The sequence below is a fragment of the Macrotis lagotis genome, chromosome 1 (assembly GCF_037893015.1).
Source record: "Macrotis lagotis isolate mMagLag1 chromosome 1, bilby.v1.9.chrom.fasta, whole genome shotgun sequence".
In the NCBI taxonomy this organism is placed as follows: domain Eukaryota; kingdom Metazoa; phylum Chordata; class Mammalia; order Peramelemorphia; family Peramelidae; genus Macrotis; species Macrotis lagotis.
The window spans coordinates 371838209-371858529 of NC_133658.1; the positions used below are offsets into that span (position 1 = coordinate 371838209).

A 20321-nucleotide genomic window follows, 5' to 3' on the forward strand; every position below is an offset into this window, starting at 1 on the left:
TAGGAAGGAAGTTAGGAAGGAAGGGAAGGAGGGAGAAAGGGTAGGAGGAAGGGTGGGAGGAAAGGAGGGAAGGAGGAAGGAAGGAAAAAAAAGTTGTGTTGCCCAACTGGAATTGGTTGGTTGAGGCCCACTGCTACTACTATTCACAGAGTGTGGTTTATCCTTTGATCTTGACAAGGACATTAGGAAGGTGATATCATGACTTGAAAGTGCTTTGGATTTAAGCAAGTGAGGACTTTGCAAAGTCACCAGCCCCTCTCCTCTGTTATCATCTGGGTCTAATAGCAAAATAAAGATCAGGATAACTGGAGATGGCCTTGTTCTTGTCAGACTATGAGAATATTAAGCTCTAAAGTAAAAATTTACAGGAAATGAAGGTTATGACATGAATAATGAAAAGAACCACATTGAAGGAAAATTTCTCTCAACCTTAGCCCTTTCTTCTTAGGCATTCTACTATCTCTTAGCTCTCTATCAGATTACTTTCTACTCTTCTACTCATTTCCTTGTCCTGTTTCTCAGTACTTCAGACAAATCATTCTTTTGATAGTAATGAGACAACTCAAAGTTTGAGCCTTTGAAAATTCACACAGTGCTTTCCTCAAAACCTTCCTGTGAGGTAAGAAGCCCAGATATTACCATCCCTATTTGGCAAATGATAGATATTTGGAGGAACACATGGCTTCAGGGATGGGGATGGTAAATTCCATCCCTTAAACAGGGATGGAAATTGAAACTCAATTTCTACTGACTCTACATCCAATAGTGATTTCAACAAAATGTGTAAACTAAAAGGATAAGAAAATGCTACTTAACTCAAGTTAATGAGGTTCTGGGCAGAGGCTTCTTAACTGACAGAGACAAGTATTCATGAGCTTAGGGCTATCCAGATGTTCCTAGATTCCCCAAGCAAACACAAGAAAGGGAATAACAGAGCAAGGTCATTTCTACAGCAAAAACTGACTGGCAGATAGAGAGATGCTAAGTTTTATCAGTCCCTGTAGCTTAAATGAAGACTAGTGAATGCCATTTGTTTATTCACTATGTGAAAAATTAGTTTCCATGAATTTTATATGAGGCAATATGTGACTTAAGTCTTACATTACCTTAAGACTTACATTACCTATGTCCAAGGAAAACAAAATTTTGAGACCAAATAATTTTGTAGACTAAATAAACCTGGTAATATAGTCAAAGGAAGATTGGCCTTGGACTCAAAGACTTGGACCAGTTCTGACACTAATTCAGGCTCTGTGGTATGGTGGGAAAAGTAGTGAAGTGTTAAATTTGAGACAAGAGGCCCTAAGATCAAATCTGGGCCCTGCCAGAATTATTACCTGCATGACCTTAAATCAGTCTATTCTCTGAATCTCAGTTTTGTCATTTGGAAGGCCACTTGGTTTTATTCGTGAGTTCACCACCTCACCGATAAATTTCATTTACTGTCTATCAGCCCTGGTTTTTAGTAAATATGCTCTCACATAGGTACATGATATTTTATTTAAAATTGCCATTTCCAATGTGTTTCTAGTTCTTCTTGCTTGGTTCCAACTCAACTTTTACCCTCTGAAAATCTATATCCATAACAATATGTTCATTTGTTTCACTATGGTAAAATAAAGATGGAAACATTCTCCTTAACAACAAAGGGTCTCCTATGCATAGGTTAAAATCGTAGAGGATTTTTTTGATAGGTGTCATTGTAAATCTGACTTCATTCAATGATCCCCAGGTTATCAATATAAAGCAAGTTATAAAACAGGGAGAAAAATAGGGGCCAAAGACATTTGAGCCGGATATCCCCTAGGAAAGTAGAAAAGTCCAAATGGAAGAAGAATCCCCTTTGGTGAGTGAGAAAAAGCATGGTATAATGGAGAGAGACACTGAACTTCACAATTGGGAGTAATCTGGGTTCAAATTTCAACTCTGACATTTCCTAACTGTGTCAAGGGTCAAGAGATTGCATATATGATGTGCTTTGCAAACCTTAGCAGACAGTGCTAATTTCAGCTGTCATTAGTGATCTTTCCTGTTTGTGGATACCCTATTATATGAAAACTCAGGATCCTGCAGTTTCCTCATTAATAACCAAGACTTAAAAGAAAATGGTCTAGCAATCAGCACAGTAAAAACCCAAGTAGATGAAGCTTGCACATTTTCCTGATTATGAGATGTAATTGGATGGATGGTCCCCTAAGCTAGTCCATCAGTGTCTCTCTCTGGGGCAAGAATTGCAGATGGACAATGAACTGAACTCAGAATCGAATTAAGAGGAAGAGAGTGGGCTAGATTGCATTGGGAATATTATTCAGTACTTTCAATGAAATCAAACTGCTTCCTATTGCCAAAGCAAATCTTTTTTTAATGTCAGTATTCTTCTGATTATGTTATATGTTATTATAGCAATAATAACAACTAATGGACCCATTAGGCCTGGGACACATGCCCTTCTCCTCTACACCAACTGATTCTCTAAATTCTGGATCCACAAATGAAGCAAAGTTCAATTTGGTGAGGAGGGAAGGAAACTGGTCCCAAAGAGACCATAGACCATAGACCTTAATCCAGAGCCCAAGGGAAAAAATTACCTAGAACTTAGGTTTGTCTTATGTTTAGGGTCTTCCCAAAAAGGGATAGAAAAAAATAAAAAAGAAAATAATGAATAGAAGAGCTATTTTTTTTCCTGGTTAATAAGATAGAAAAGGGAAATGATAAATGTTGGAGGGAATGTGGGAAAACTGGGACACAAAGGAATGATCCCCATTCTGGAGAGCAATTTGGAACTATGTCCAAAGAGCAATAAAATTGTGCATACTTTTTGATCCAGCAATAACACCTTTAGGTCTGTATCCCATAAAGATCATAAAAAAGGGAAAAAAGATTCATATACACATGACAATTATTGCAGTTCTTTTTATGGTAGCAAAGAATTGGAAATTGAGGAGATGCTCATTATTTGAGAAATGACTGAATAAGTTGTGATATATGAATGTAAAGGAATATTATTATTTTGTAAGGAATGATGAGCAGGCATATTTCAGAAAAATCTGGAAAGACTCACATGAATTGATACTGAGTGAAGTGAGCAGGACCAGGAAAACACTGTACACCTTAACAACATAATGCGATGATCAACTATGATAGACTTAGTCCTCAGTAATACGATGATCAAAAATGGAGAATGCTATCCAAATCCAGAAAAAGATCTAAGGATTCTTAATGCAGATCAAAGCATACTGTTTTCACTATTTTAAATTTGTTTTTTATTTTTTCAGTCTTGTGGTTTTTTCCTTTGTTTTGATTCTCCTTTAACAGTGTGACCAATATGGAAATATGTGTAACATGATTGTACATGAATAATTTATATCAGATTACTTGCTATCCTGGAGTTAGCAGTTGAAAGGAGAAAACTTTGCATAAATGATGCTGAAAATTATCTTTACATATAATTTAAAAAATTAAATTTATTGCTTTTAAAAAGAAAGTTTAATATAAGAAATTTACAAGTCTGCATTAATAAAAACAAAATAGCATACAATAACTATTGGTATTATGAAATTCTCCCAGGAAGTTGAGACTTGAAATCATAAAAATATAAAACAGTTTGTAGAACTGGCACTTCACATTTTACCTTCATTCTTTCTCAAGGTTTCCTAGTAAGCCAAACTAGAAGTTAGCCTCATCTTCCTCCTAGTGGTCATCTTTCCCAAGAAGCACAGAGAATTTCTTATCCAAAAACAGTGGAGAGATGCTTATCCAAAGGCAGTGGAGAGAGTGTAAGTAAGTTTCAGTATGATAATTTAAAAACCAGAAGAATATTTAGCACCTAACACAATGCTTGGCTAATAAGTACTTGTTGATTGACATAGAGCTACTTAATAAAATTTATTGATAGTACATAAACCATTGCTTGGAGAAGAAAATGGGAAACCACTCCAGTATCTTTGCCAAGAAAACCACAAATGAGGTCATGGAGAGTTGGACACAGATGAAATCACAGAATAATAGCAAAATCATTAGTGCTCTATTAGAATCAATGAATATGGAGAAGACAGAAAAGCAGAAGACTTATAGACCCTTTAATACAACACACACAATAATGACAATAATGGAAATGGTAAGAACAATGGCAATAAAAAACCCTGACACAGAATTTTGTGCAATAATAATGATCCAGTTTGTCCCAAAGAGGAGAAATGAGCAGAACCAAGAGAATGTTGCATTCAATAACAATAATATTGTTCAAAGGACAACTATGAATACCGAAGTATTATAAATACTCAAATCAATTACAAAGAACCTTATGAAGGAAAATGTTATCACCTTCAGAGAAAGAACTGATATATAAAAGTATATTTAATATGGCCTTCTCAAGTGTGGGTAGGGGGTTGGAGGAAGTAAAATGAGTGAGGAAAAAGATTAAAATAAAAAGTGCACAGTAGAAAACAAAAGAAAACAGAAGTAAGCACAGAAAAGCAGGGTAGTTTTGAAAATGTATTTCATTTTCTATTTTTAAGATTAGGACTGCATAGAGATTTCAGTATCCTACCTTAAATTGATTGTCTTTTTTAGAATTCTAATATTGTGAACTTTTCCCAAAGAAACATTTCTAGTGTTTGAAGTCTATTTCTATGTCATAGGGGAAAGGGAAGTATAGTGTCATTTTCATTATTGATGGGTTAAAGTTTTTGTAATATTTATTTTTATACTGTGACAACAGCAGTGCATATATAAAGAAATAAGCAACACAGTGCTTTAATTGGGCTCATGTTAACTATAAAAACCAAATATTTTAATTATATTGTATTGATAGTCAAGATGTACATTTTTATCCTTTAATAATTTAAATGTATTCGATGGATTAAATGTAACTATACTTGTATTAAGACACTTTGAAATAAAGGGGGGAAAAGAAAATGAAGCATGATATTTATTACACAGTTTTCAAAAAAGGAAACATTTTGAAATGGGGTTTCATGGTTTCATATTGAATCTTTTGCTTTGAGCTTTATACATGGAAATGCTTTTTTTTTCTTTTTTTTGTATTTAAGTTCAAAATGAATAAAAAAATCAAAAAACAAAGAAAAGAGAAAATAAACTTCCCTCCTTTCTTTGCAGAGGTGAAATACAGGAATCAAACTCAATATATTGGTTAGATTTTTTTGAAGAACCTCATCCTTTTTTTTTCTCTTTTCCCTCCTTTTTCTATTCTTTTTTTTAAATAAAGGATATCTGTGATGAAAAAAGTAGATAAGGATATATTTGGAAATGAAAATGATCTAAAAAAATGATAAAAGTATTTTTTAAAAAGCCTATGGATTGAGGAGTTGAAGTGATTTTTAAAGATATCATCAAGGATGTGAATTATGGTAAAGGACCTGAGCATGTATTATGGGGATCCTAATGGCTATCTGTGAAATAAACAAACTTAACATCTATTTTTGTTAGGGGGTTTTTTGCAAGGCAATGGTTGAAAATGGACTTGCTCAAGGGTCACACAGCTAGGTAATTAATTATTAAGTATCTGAGGGTAGATTTGAACTCAAGTTCTCCTGACTCCAGGGCTGGTGCTCTGTTCACTGCACCACCTAACTGTCCCCTTGACCGCTTTTTTAAAAAAAAAATTCTATGGATCCCTTTTTGAAATACATATATACATGTATATATAAAAATGATAATAGTTCGTGGACTTCAGGAAAAGAACTTCTAACTAGAGAAACTCATAAGCATGCATTAAGAAAGACTTAAAATACCACATTGGAAATTGGAATAAATTGGAAATAAATTGGAAAAATGGAAATAAATGGGAAAAATGGAAATGAATGGAAATAAATGGGAAATAAAATACCATATTGGAAATAAATGGGAAATAGCTGTCCTGTTCATGATTTGTCCTTATATTTTGAGTACTTTTCTGCTCCCCCTTTTGGGCAAACTGTGAGGTTATTGTTTGCCCTTTGTTTGTTGGGTTTTTTTTTTTCAAAGAGGACCAGTGCCATTACAGGATGATATATTTATTTGCCTATAAACTGAATTTAAATGAGGTAGAATTGTACAAAGATATCAGCCTTGTCCTTATCTTTCAGAATCATTGAAGTCTATTGGCAAGATTAAAGTCAGGATGACTGATGATGACCCAGGATGCAGTAGATGACCTATAGAGATATAGGTATGTTCTGATTCTTTTATTAGTTACAAATTTGTCTCCCATTGGGTCAATAAAGGAATAATTTGATTCAACAGCAGAGTAGTGCCTCTGGGATGTTAATAGTTGAGCCCTGGGTGAGATGAGTTTTAGTGCAGAATAGCTGAGATATAAGGATAGAACACACCTCTGTGCCTATAACAGGGGTTGGTCAGCAAGACAGGAGATTTTCTTTCCTCCTCCCCTGATTGTCCATGCTATTTAATCCACTGAACCAGAAGGAGATACTGCTATCTACACACCCTAGACAGATAGGGATATAAACATTTTCTTTTTTTTTTTCAATGGAATGAGGGATGGGAGGAAAACAAATTGGATTTCTGTTCATTAAAAAAAAAAGAAAATTTAATTTAGAAAAGATACAAAGGGAATAAAATGATTTCAAGGATTATGACTCCTGGCAGTGGAGAGTAAAGTAGTGGATTATTCCCCATCCCAATTAAAAACAGAAAATTAAACTCTTTTGCAAAAAATAATCAGTCACAGAAAACAAATCAAACAACATCAGTGGGGGCAGTTAGGTTGTGAAGTAGATAGAGCACCAGTCCTGGAGTCAAGAGGACCTGAGTTGAAATCTAAATTCAGACACTTAATAATTGCATATCTGTGTGACCTTGGGCAAGTCACTTAACCACGTTGCCTTACAAAAACCAAAAAAACCAAACAAACCCCAATAACAATAAAAAAAATGTCAGATGCATGTCTCTTTCTGCTATTTGATTCTAGGCAGCCGTCCTGGCTAGAAGTTCCAGAACCTACTCTTCTCAGTATGCTTTTATGTATTTGGAGGAAAGTGTTCCAGGTTTAGGAGGAATGTTTTGTAATTACTATTTTTGTTATGCCATTTAAATAAATGCCTTTCATAAGTTAATTGAGTCTATTGACTGATTACTAATGGGAAGCATATGAGAAGGAACTAATGAGCTATACAATTAGGAGTGAAGTCCCACAGTTTCCCCTAACCTTTTTGGGGTACCAGGCTTTCAGTGCTGGGGAAACAGCCCAGAGAAAAGTTTCAAAAAGATTTATAAAAGTTCATAGATAAGAATAATAAAAGATTAGGCCTTCACCATTGTGAAGAATATCAATATATATCAATAATAATATCTCAAAACCAATAACAATATCAATATCAATAATATCTTAATATCAATATCAGTAATAATATTGATATCAATAATAATAATAACTCAAATTTCTAAAGCATTTTCTTCACAGGAACTTAGTATCCATATTATTATCCCTGTCTTATAGATGAGAAAACTGAGGTTTAGGATATTATCTTTTTAAATGTGAGGTATTATTATAGTTCTTTCTATTTATTTCCTATTTCCCTATTAGGCTATTAACTCCATGAGGTCAGGGACATTATGTCCTTGATAGATTTTATATTTCCTTCAGGACCTAGCACAGTACTCTGTATACTATTGTTCCATTGTTTCTGAAGTGTCTGTTTTAGGTATTTTTTTTTTTGGCAGATACTGGAGTAGCTTGCTATTTCCTTCTCCAACTCAGGTTACAGAAGAGGAAATGGAGGCATCTATGGTTAATGACTTGCTTAGGGTCACACAATAAGTGTCACATAGATAATTTTTCCTGAGATTAAATATTTTTAGGTATCACTTGTGTTCAAAGCACTCTGCTTAGCACTAGAGAGATAGAATTTAGATAAAATACAGCCCCTGCCCTTGTAGTACTTACAATTTAGTAAGGGATAAGATTTATATTTACAATACAATATTATTCATATTATAACATTAATTTTTGTGGATGTTTTTTCCTTTCAGACAAAAGAAATTTATCTTTTTTTTCTGAACTAAAAGCTTCATAGATTTAGAACTGGATGAGTAGCAGAAGCCATTGAGTCCAACCCTCTTTTCACTGATGAGAAACTAAGTCCAGAAAGTTAAGTGATCTGCCCAATTCCTACAACTAGGATTTGGACCCAGGTCCCTTGAATTCCAATCTCTAAAGCTTTTCCTTGTACCTTGTTGAATAATATCCTGCCATAACCTTTGAATATAAAGGAATTAATGCCTAAGCTTTCCAGAGATTAAGAATCTGGTCACTGGTTGAGAAAAGTCCAATCATAAATATGCAGATTTGTTTGTACAGGCAGCAATGTTTGAATTAATTAAAAAAGTTGTCTTTAAAAAAAAAAGTCTACAGCTGTATTTCTATGGCTACAATATTTTTATTATTGGACAATATTGCATTATTATTGTACCTGGGGCTTAATAAATGTTGCAGAATTAATGAATGCTCTTCCTCTTTGAGTCCTCTTCTGTTGGAAATTGCTTATGGTATTGGTCATCGTTTTTTGGTTATTTCTCTGTATAAGGCGCCCTCTTATGTGCAACCTCAGACAAAACCATCCAAAATCATTAATGCTATGTTGCTTCACTTGGAGTACTAGACCCTTTTGCTGGAATTCCTATGCTGTGGATTTGATTTTTTAGCACCCAGTCTAGTCTCCATTGCAATGAGATATTTGTCATTTTAGGTTGGTCCTTTACAAAGAAAAGGAATGATTTTAGGTGAGATGTTGGAGTGAACTCCATAGAAGTATGTCACCATGGTACCTGTTTGTTCAAACAATTGTAATACGTCTCAGTCTTTTAAAGAAATATCTCTGTGCCATTGATAATAACTGTATTCACTTGGAGAAAGTGGCAAGTTACCAGTAACCTGTGATGTTCTGGGGTCAGCTCAAACAGGATGATTATTACATTTTTGGTAAAACTACAGTGATTTATTACTTTGTTGACTTATTGACTTGAGAAAAGGATGAAAAATAGGAAGAATGCAGATTAAAATTTAAAAGTATATCTTGCTTCGTTTTTTTTTTTCCTCTCAGAGAGCCAGTTAAATATACTCCAGCTACTAAACCAACATTCTACTTCATACTCCTCATTCAGAGGAAGACCCCATACAGTGTGAACAGTGTGGTAGAAAATCTAAATTTTAATTCTGGCTCTGACATTTCCTATTATATATATGATTTTTAGTAAGTCATTTAGCTTCCATGGAATTTTGTTTCCCCATCTGGATCATGCTAACGTTTTCTTCTATTTGGAAAGATCATGGTCATTTGGATATTCCCTGCATGAATTTCCCTGCTCTGTTTTATTCTTTAAATGAAGGCTCAGAGCAAGTTAATGAAAAGGAAGATTCAGAGGTGCCCTATGAAACAGGATGTTATGTTTCTCATTGTGCATACTACATCTTTTTTTTTTTTTTAGGCTTTTGAAAGGTAAATGGGGTTAAGTGGCTTGCCCAAGGCCACACAGCTAGGAAATTATTAAGTGTCTGAGGCCCGATTTGAACTCAGGTACTCCTGACTCCAGGGCCAGTGCTCTATCTACTGCACCACCTAGCCACCCTACATACTGCATCTTAATTGAATTTCTGTACCTCCTCATTCAAAAATCACTTCTTCCAGGAAACTTTAATTCTCTGTGTGGAACTCTGGGTCCCAGGGAGAAATTATGAAAAAAAATGACAATTATTCTAGGGTATAGATTCTGATATAGTATCAAGTTGCAAATATTGTCTACTGGGACTCAGACATATACCACTTTTATAAGCAATAGAAAGAAACCAGGAATTCGCAGAATCCAGTAGAAATCTTGTGATCGATTAGGATTGAGGTCAGAGGGTAGAAGGTACAAGCAATCCCCAGAGACTTTAGGGCAAACTCAATATAAGCCTTTCGTGAACCTGTGACTGCAACCAATTCTAGGGTGAGTGGCCAAAAGCAGCTTTAAGTGTTCTTGGAAGAGTCCTGCTGGAAACTAGTGACAAGAATCCCTGAAGGAGAAAAGCCCTTGGCAAAAGTCATCCCTGAAGTCTGTGGTGGGAATTCAAACTTCTGAGGATAGCAGCAAGGGATGAGAAAGATCTTAGGCAGAGCCTACAGCAGTGCTAGGTCCTAAAACTCTGTGACAAGTTACTAGAAGCACTGATACTTTTTAAACCTAGTCTGGGTTACTATATTGAGGACCAGCCTGGCCCTGCCCACATCATTTAATTAAGGAGCTTAATTTAAGAACAGGCCACTCAGGTAGCGGATGAAGCAACAGCCCTGTACTTAGGAGGACCTGACAGACTTTCTTATTTGTAAAGAGAAAGATGATAACAGAAAGGAAAAAGTGCAAGAGGACAAGGATGGAGTAAAATGAACAATTAACAACCATAGCTTTAAATGTGATCAGAAAGAACTCAATTATGGGGCAGCTAGGTGGTGCAGTGGATAGAGCACTGGCCCTGGAGTCAGGAGTACCTGGGTTCAAATTCGGTCTTAGACATTTAATAATTACCTAGCTGTGTGGCCTTGGGCAAGCCACTTAACCCCATTTACCTTGCAAAAACCTTAAAAAAAAAGGAAAGAACTCCATTAGAAAATAAAAGAGGACAGTAGAATGTATTAGAAAGTAGAATCTGTCCATATTGTTTATGAAATAAACTTGAACACAAAGGTTAACATAGGGTGAAAATCAGCCCTCAGAGCAAAATAAAATATTTCAATTTAAAAAAATTTCAAGTAGAAATAATGGTTTCAAATAAGTCTACAGAAAATATAAAAAAAGATAAAAAGAGATAAGCAGAGAAATTATATAATCCTTAAAAGCATAATAATGAATCAACATCAATACTTAATACCTATCAACCTAATAGTAGAGTATCTAGATACTTAAAGGGAAAGATGAGAAATAGATAAGATAAAGCCATAGTAATATATATATATATATATATATATATATATATATATATATACATATATATATATGTGTATATATATCAATTTGAGAGCAAGAACAGGTAAAGACAGCAAGGCTATTAATCTCTCCTTTTATTATACATTCTTATTGTTATTATACATAACTGTCAGCAACAAAAGGGTCTTGGTTCAGCATTCCTGTCTGCAAAAATTTCTTCATAGGAACATTTATAGAAAAAGGTTTCTTTATAGGAATACTTTCTAATTTGAGAAAAGTCCTCTTTTTTATGAGTCTTCCAGGATTAGATTTTCTGAGATTGTGATGATGTAGGAAAAAGATGAAGAGAATTTGAATGAAACAGATAAAATTTAGGTGGCATGTAAATTGACTTGAAGTAGAGTAATATGATTGTAACAAAAACCATTGTAATCTTGGGTGGAGACACTCTCCATTCTTAAAGTACCATTGATTCATTGTTTAATGTAAAATTTGTATCCTGATCTCCTTGGCACTGAGGCAAAATCCTGACTGGTTAGTGAGGATGAACAGTTGGCAACTTCTGTGAATAGGGTCCAAAGAGGTAAGACCTTGGAATTTGAAGGCACTAGGCCAAGGCACTTGGCACTACCTAATTCTGGGTCTAGTAAGAGAAAGGGAGTTCACCTTTTGCCCTCTGGATGAGAGGCAAGATATAAAAACCTGAGCTGGACTCCAGTTCAGAGCCAACTCAGTCTTCTCTGACAATGGTCCAGACAACACTGTTTGGCTGCTCTTTTATCTCTCTCTCTCTCTCTCTCTCTCTCTCTCTCTCTCCTATGTCTTGTAACCTTTTTAATACATTTTTGTTTTATTTCTGCCCATGCTTTTCTGAATCTGAATAATGATTCCTCATAGGCAGAACTGAACTCAAGTAGCCATTGACTACAATGGAAAAGGAACCAGGCATCTGAAAGATCATAGCTAGTTAGCAGCAGTTAAATTGACTCAAATCCCCAGAAAAGATTTTTATATTAATATGACTGTTTATGATGTTGATATGTCAAATCTGGCATCTGCTACTGTATGGAAGTTGTGAAGGAAACCCCAGGCTGTCAGTAATGTCTTCCCTGCTTTCTACCTAAGTAACTTCAAATATGTTGCTTCGACTTTCTGGGTCTCAATTTTCTCAGATATCTGCACATATGCAATAGTTCAGCACATTGATTTCTCAGTTTTATGGGCTAATTTTAATGTTGGGAGAGGGTTAATTCCCATATCTTCCTCTTTTACTTATTTTTTTCCACATCAAGATTTTATTCTGGGAATTCCAAAATATAGTTCTTATATCAGTCTCCAGTGCCCCAGTTCCTCTGCTGGAACCCCATAACAATAACAGAATTGAACCATATTACACTTCACAACAAATGCAAAGCAACACCAAGGACTCCAACCAGATTATTGTCAATCAATACAATTTTTGGTTAAGCCCTGTAAGTTCTGCAAGTACCATTTAACTCCAAAAACATCTCTTGGCAGGGATATGCTGGAACCAGATCTAACCAGGCGTACTATTAATCTTTCAGTGTGAGCAATCTGTTTATTTTGAGTGAGCTAAGGCCTAAGATTTCTTCAGTAGAGTATTATAGATTAGAAATAGTTGAACTGTGTGTTATATCTCTTCTGCCCCCCCTCCCCTGACAAGCAATTTTTGGGGTATCATGACTGAAATGTAAAGATTCAACTGATCCTGGCTTATCTGTTGAAATTCAGACATTCCTTGGGACTGGAGGGGTAATCCTGTCTCTGTTTGAATTAATGTGCTTTTTTCCTTTAGATTAGTTTACGTATTTAGATTGTGAAGACCACATTCCCCACTAATGAGGATGGGTCAGTGTGTGTGTGTGTGTGGGGGGGGAGAAATCGTGTTAGGATATATGACCCTTAGGGTCTTTTGTCCTTTTGTCTCATTCTCCATCTTTAAGGCTGAGTAGGGTCCACTTCTCGAGAATTGAATAAAGCTTTTTCTCTTCATACTTTGAGAAATCTCCCATGCAGTTGGGGGCTCGTCTTGTGATTGCATGCCCATCGGGGGCTGTGGCCTCTCAGAATTTGGCAAAAGGCGAAGGCGCCCCTGCCCAAATTCAGCAGTTTCCCATTGTCTGGGAGTCTTGGTTTCTCCTCTGTGCAAGTGACCCAAATTGGAGAGACTCTGTAGGAAGAGAAAAGCAGATCTGAGGCAAAATCCTGACTGGTTAGTGAGGATGAACAGTTGGCAACTTCTGTGAATAGGGTCCAAAGAGGTAAGACCTTGGAATTTGAAGGCACTAGATTCCTGGAGGGTCAGGACCATTTGGATGACTGAAGGTTGGGGGTGATCCCTGCCAGTTTGGGGGTAAGAGACTTGGATCTAAAGGCACTTGATCCTGGGAGGTCTCTGTCAATATTTAAAATGGGAAGGGCCCTGTCCTAAGCCTTCCCCGAAGGTAGATAAGGTGAATAAGAAGATTGAGGTACTGGTAGATTGTCCCTTAGGGAGAAGATTAAATGATTGGAATAAGTTACCAAAATATAAAGGGAAAAGTAAGAAGAAAATGACTAAGTATTGTTGTCTTGTGTGGGGAAATAAGGTTATAGGAGAAGGAAATATTTGGCCTCTTTATGACACTGTTGAAGAGTGGGTGCATCAAAATTTGAACATATTTGTCATTGGAAAAAAAAACCTATTCACCTGGAGGAAGTAGTATATGCCAGTTTATGGCTTCCTGGGGAAAAGATGTTTTTGAATCAAGAGAATAAGACTAAGGGAGGGAAGGAAGAAACCCTTCCCTATAGGAAGAGTAAATTAAATATTTTTGTGAACAAGGTACCTTTAAACAAAGAGGAGGTGGAATATGCAGCATGCTGGATAATTGGGTATACTAAATTATTTCTAAGTAACTTAGAGATAAGAAACATAGGTGGGATCCCCTGGCAATATTGCTTCTGCCCTACACCCCACCCCCTGACTCTAGAGCCCAAGAGAAAAGGGTAAATTTGGAGAAAGGAGAAAAAGAAATATTTTCTAAATTAAGGAAGGAGTTGGAGTAATGCAAAAGAGATATAGAGAATCTCCCTTTATTAACTGATCAAAAGTCTTTGTCCTTGTTTCCATTATGAGAGGTGCCAATAGGAGGACAGGGAGGGGGAATAGGTTATGAGTACATTGGAAGTAAGGGCATTCAAAAAAGAGATGAAATCATTAGTAAAGGATCCACTAGAACTATCTGACCAACTGGAACCATTCTTAGGCCCTAACTTCTTTCTTCACATGGGGAGAATTAATGTCAATCTTAAATGTCCTCTTCACAAGGGAAAGGGAGGAGTGAATGGAATGAATGTTTTAAATGTGATAGAGCAGGACATTTTAAAGGGAATGCCCTGAGTTGGAGAAGGAGACACAGATCATGCCCCTCATGACCTTTGAGGAAGAGGACTAGGAAAATCAGGGGCTCTTGTTCCTCAAGCCCAACCAAGATCTCCTGGGAAACCTGGGGGTTGGGGACTCCAAAGAAATGTTTGTGCTTGTTCTATGTTCTGTCTTGCATAAATATCTGTGTTGAGTATTTCTGGGTCTTAGGACTCAGCTTAAGTTTTCAACTGGGGAAACTGGGAGTTGGACCGAGGAGTTTCAGAAGGTGGGGGAGAAGGAAGTAGGTATGCAGTGGCCCCCACATGGAAATCAGTCCCTCCCTCACGAAGTCGGTGGTAGTGATGCTGGTGTGTAGAGGTAAAGAGGAAAAGGGGAGAGGGATTCTTAAAGAGAAAAGGCTGTGGTTTGGGGAGAGTTTAGAAGAGTTTAAGAGAGAAAGAACATTTAAGGGAAAGATTGAGAAGTTATAGGAGAGAAGATTTCTTAACCTTCTGAGTATATGGGAAAGATCCCAAGCTTTCTCACTGGATTGGGGGAAGGGGGTGGTGGATTAGACATGTGGTGGTCTCCATCTCCGTCCACCATCTTATTAAGACTTGAACTCTAGACTGAGTCCACCTGAGAGGACTGAGAGTGGGTGGGGGGAACAGGGTGGGTGGGGGGGACAGGAGACTTCAAGTACTTAAGCCTTAAAGGGAAAGAGACCCCTCCACAGGTGGGATATGTGATTGGTAAAGAAAAAATATAAAATCTAGGGGTTAGGAGACATGTTTATTGAAAGAAAATCACATTTAATGAATATCTGCTCTGGCCACTGTGGCCTGAGTGATGACTCTCATTGTTTTTAAAGTTTCTGAACTAGAGTTTTGGGAAGGATTTTGAAAAGACAAAATTTGTAAAGAATGGGAGGAATTAACCTAGATTGTTAAATTAGTTTGGTATTATAAACTATTTTAATACTATTGTAATCATTGCAAGGAGTTAAATGGTTTGGAATTTTAAATTTTATTGTAACACCTTTGCGTTAAAGGAAAGTGTTATTATGTTAATAATGGAAGGATTGCTTTGTACAATCTAGTAATTTGTGTGTTACTCTTATTCCTCTTCTGTTATATTGAAATTAATAACGCACGTTGGAAATTTAAAGCTACTTAAGATGATCTAATGGTTTTAAAGAATTCTGAAAAGTAATTTGTATGTTAGGGGACAGCTAGGTGGTGCAGAGGATAGAGCACTAGGCCCTGGAATCAGGAGACCTGAGTTCAAATGGGGCCTCAGACACTTAGTGATTACCTAGCTGTGTGGCCTAAGACATTTGACTTACCCACATGACCTCTGCTTGGACACCGACATTCAATGTAAAGGAATTTTCCTTTAATGTCCTGGATCTTTATAGTTACTAAGCAACTAGAAAAAGAAGTTTTAGGTGAATTGGATCTAATAGCCAGAGATAGGTTAGGTGTCTGACTCTGACATCTGCTGTCAGCTACATGTTAAGATAGAAAGTAAGTTTCCTTAATTTTTTTATTTAGAAGGGATATTTAAGTAAAAGAAGAATGGGAAATTTTCAGGACAATTACTGTTTCAAGGTCTAATTTAAGGAAAGGAATGTGAGTTAGATAAGTATACAGGGAAAAGAAAAATTGGAAATATTTTGGAAAAAAATCATTTTAGTTAAGGATGTTTGTAATGAGAGCAAAGGTTAAAATTGTTTTATTTTAAACCAGATGCTGGGTACTCTTAGAGCAAAGATGACTAGGGTGGCCAGGTGGCACAGTGGATAGAGCACCAGCCCTTAGGAGTATCTGAGTTCAAATTACCTAGTTGTGTAGCCTTGGACAAGCCACTTTACCCCATTGCCTTGCCAAGGGAAAAAAAAACCCCAAAAAGAACAAAGATGACTATTGAAGGTATATGTTACAAGCTTGAGTCAATGTGATAGTTCTCATTGAGAGTTTGCTCATGTAGTAAAATACTAATGTAAGTTTATTGTGTTAAAAGTGAAGTATGAGTATCAATATGAAAATAAGGCAAATTGATAAATTGTAATAAATTCCATAATCTTATTGTTTTGTGATGGAAACATGTATTTTGACCTGAATAAGATGTTAAGCAGTTTCTTTACCAGAAGACAAGGTCTCAACTAGTCACTAGAGCTGGAGAGGACTTTTTGGAACAGATTCAGAAGATACAGAAGGACATTAGATGTCTCCAGGGGAGAAGAAAAGAGAAGAGAGACATTGGACCAATTATCTCCACCTTTCTCACTTATGTATACATTGTTTATCTGTAAGTTCCCCTTGACTCTGTGTGACACCCCTACTTATGCACTTCTCCTTATGGAAAGGAGGAAAGAAGGTAGGGTGAAAATGTTCTCCATTGAGAGAGAAAGAGGGAGATTAATGGATGGCAGTACCCCAGGGGCCTAGATTCTCAGTCCCTGGTTAGAGGTGCACTGTGCCACAGGATTCTGATCCAGAGGAGAGAAACACCAGCAGCATATGACTGACTCAGTACGGTGATTATTGTTTATAACCGACTGGCCAGGATATTTGCCTGGGGAGTAGCAAATGTCTAGACATGTCCATAAGCAGGCTACATATATTCTGGACTGTACAACTTAGAGATAGGTGGCCTCAGACTCATGTTAGATTGATGATGGTACCTGGATCCCTTGTAAAGATGCACAAACTGGGGACTTGTTAAGGGAAACTATGATTACAAGCTAATGTGGACTTGCAAGGAAAATGTAGGAATGACCATTTGAAAGAAAAATAGTTTAAGGAATATCACTATGTATATTAGCTATTCTTGGGGTTGGTCCAATGGCACAAAATCAGGAATTTATTTTGATCAGTTTTGGAGCTAGGAAGACCTTTCTAAAGACATTGGTATAAAAACTTGCAGTGGAAGGAGGTACAGCAACTTTGGAAATGTACCTATTATTATGATGATTATATGGCCTATTTAAGAGGGTCCCTTGGAAGTAAGGAGGATCAGTATTATCCATTTGTTGGAAACTATATTACTGGAAGACCAATCAGCACTAGAGGGACATTATTGGATTTCTAGGATTACTACCTACACCCAGTTGTCTAAAGAGTTGGTCATAGGGTTGATCAGGATGTTGTTATCTAGACTTAAGGGCCTACTGCCTGGACACAGGATGGAAGCTGGTGATATAGGACCCCTATCTAAATGCTGAACAGAATAATTAGGCTCCAGGCAGTTGTCAAAATTATTACTAATCCAACAACTAGGGCCCTAGATCTTTTGACTGATCAAGCCACCCAAACCAGAGAGGCAGTCTTACAACACAGATAGGTACTGGATTACTTATTAGTTGAAGATTGAATCTATCCACATGCTGATGATAATGGATAATTGCTTAAAGAGATCACTAAAGACATTAGGAAGTTAGCCCATGTTGCTGTGCAAACTTGGAACTCTCCCTTTAGTAATTCTTGGTGGTCCTGGTTTAATGGGAGTTGGTGGAAGTAGATTCTTTTGTTCGCCTTAATCGAACTTAGTGGAATTATCTTACTGCCAATTTATCTGCCCTGTTTAATTCAATTGATAACACAAGTGGCTCAGGATAGTCTTAATAAAATGGTGACAATCATTCCCAATCAGACAAAAATGTTGATTGTAAAGGGACAGGGATGGATTCCTCTTAACAACATAACTAATAAAGATGATGACCAGATGGACTAACAATGTGAGTTTATATTACAGAAATTTGAAGAAATCTCATCAAAATAAAGAGGAGGGATTGAGTGAGATTTCTTCAGTAGAATATTATAGATTCAAAATAGTTGAACTGTGTGTGTGTGTGTGTTATATCTCTTCTGCCCCTCCTCCCCTGATAAGCAACTTCTGGGATATCCTTGGGGTTGAAGGGGTAATCCTGTCTCTGTTTGAATTATATGCTTTTTTCTTTAGATTAGTTTATGCATTTAGATTGTGAAGACCGTGTTCCTCCTAATGAGCATAGGTCAGTGTGTGTATGTGTGCATGTGTGAAGAGGGGGGATCATGTTAGGATATATGACCCTTAGGGTCTTTGGTCCCTTTGCCTCATTCTCTGTCTTTAAGGCTGAATAGGGTCCACTTCTCAAGAACTGAATAAAGCTTTTTCTCTTCATACCTTGAGAAATCTCCAAAATTTATTTAAGTGGTTACATTTGTCCCATACAATTTCTTGATGGCCCAGACTTAAAAAAGTGATGGAAACTTAATAAAATCATGAGGAAAATATTAATAATGAGGAATAATATTAATATTAAGTTATTAAATATTAAACATATTTTGGATACACACACACACACACACACACACACACACACACAAACATTCATACATATATCTGGAGTACTGGTTATTAAACATTTACCAAAACCCTTCTCATCTTTCTCTGGAGATAATAATCAGGGTTCCAAACAACGACATCATCCCTTTATCTTTATTAGATTTTCCTGTCCAAATCTCCACCTGTAAATGAGTAGGGTCCATTTGATAAGACCTAAGGTCCAGTTCTTCTCTGAAATCTACAATTCTTTCCTGAGATCCTAGCTGTGTATGCTGGTCAACATTTAACAACCAGATGCACTTTTAACTTTAATCTAGCTTATTAACATTTTCTCCATCACTTTTTTAAGTCTAGACAATCAACAAAAAAGTAGACCAACCCTCATTTGAATGTTGACTGATTTCTGAAGGGTAAGTATTCACACTGAAAATTTAACAATGAACTCTCTGTCTAAGGGATCTTATCTTATCCAGTTGGTTCCAGCATACTCCTGCTGTGACAACTTCCCAGTTAGATCTCACATTACTTTTTTCTATATCTCTTTAATAACTGTATGAGAACAGCTACAAAGTATGTATTTAATCAATATTTGTTGATCAATTGATAATATTGTATATTATAGATTTTTGTGTTTGTGTCTTAAGCCTCTCTTCAAAGGCAAACTTTAGGAGGGAAGAGATCATATTTTAAGCTTTACTTCCTTTATTCACAGTGTAGTGGAGGAAGTAGACTCTTGGTGTTTCCTTGACAATGCTTCTTCTCTTCTAAACTATTTATCAAAGAAGATAGAATAGCAGAGCTCTGAAATGTCTGAATGTCTAAGCAGAATATCAGAGCAAGTTCAGTTTTCTTATTTGACAAATGAGGAAACTGAAGTTCTTACCTGTCAGTTCTGATGAAAACTCCAGAGCTGGAAGGGACCTCAATGATCTTCTAGTCCAATCCCCTCATTTTACAGATGAGGAAACTGAAGCCTGGAGAAGTTAAATAACTTCCCAGTCACCTGGCTAGTAAATAGTTTGAATCCTTGTGTCCTGATTTTCAGTCCAGGGCTTTTTTCACTCTACCACACTGAATTTGTTGCCCCAGGTCATGGTTGACACCACATAATACAAGTAGAAGATGACTGGGGCAGGCAATGGTTTTTCAAGCTTTAATCTTCCATAGGCCAAATTTAGGTGGAGAGGATTGCTAACAGGATCCCTGGCTCAGACAGACCTACCTTCTGATACCTTCAAAGATCCCTCAGAGGTCAGGGGATCTGGAATAAAGTGCAGTTATCCCTTACACATCACAACTTTCTCCATTTTTGTTTTGATATATTGTAGGTCAGCATGAGAAATTAAATTGGAATTATTATGGAATTTTGGCAAAGCCACAGACATATGAAAGCTAGCAGACGACATAGAGCCTATAATCAAATACTTAACCCAAATTTTATAATAATGTATTGTAAGCATCTCATAAATTGAAAAAAGAAAAATTCAAACTTCTCTAGTACAAAGGGAGGGCCAAAAGTTTTTATGAGGGTTTTCCAGATTGCCAGGGCACCATGGTTAATTTGAGAAGACCAAAAATTGAAAGAATGAGCTTCTTGCTCCATCTAGTGGCAATAAGTGAAACCAATAAAATATGGCTCCCTGATTGGGAAGAGGTTGTAGACAAACTCTAGCCCTCTAGTCTTTGGTAGGGTGTCTCA

General features: G+C 36.5%; 1 long non-coding RNA gene across 3 annotated transcripts in view; it reads left to right on the plus strand.

Moving 5' to 3' along the window:
- Positions 1 to 9453, plus strand: part of LOC141506020 (uncharacterized) — a 66900-nt gene extending 57447 nt beyond the window's left edge. For 2 of the 3 annotated variants that reach the window (XR_012473755.1, XR_012473753.1), the window contains exon 3: positions 6087 to 7331. This is a non-coding gene — a long non-coding RNA (uncharacterized LOC141506020). Of the gene's footprint in view, positions 1 to 6086; positions 7332 to 7992 lie in introns of those variants that run through there. The other variant, XR_012473754.1, reaches the window with a different exon arrangement.
- Positions 9454 to 20321: the final 10868 nt, after the last annotated feature.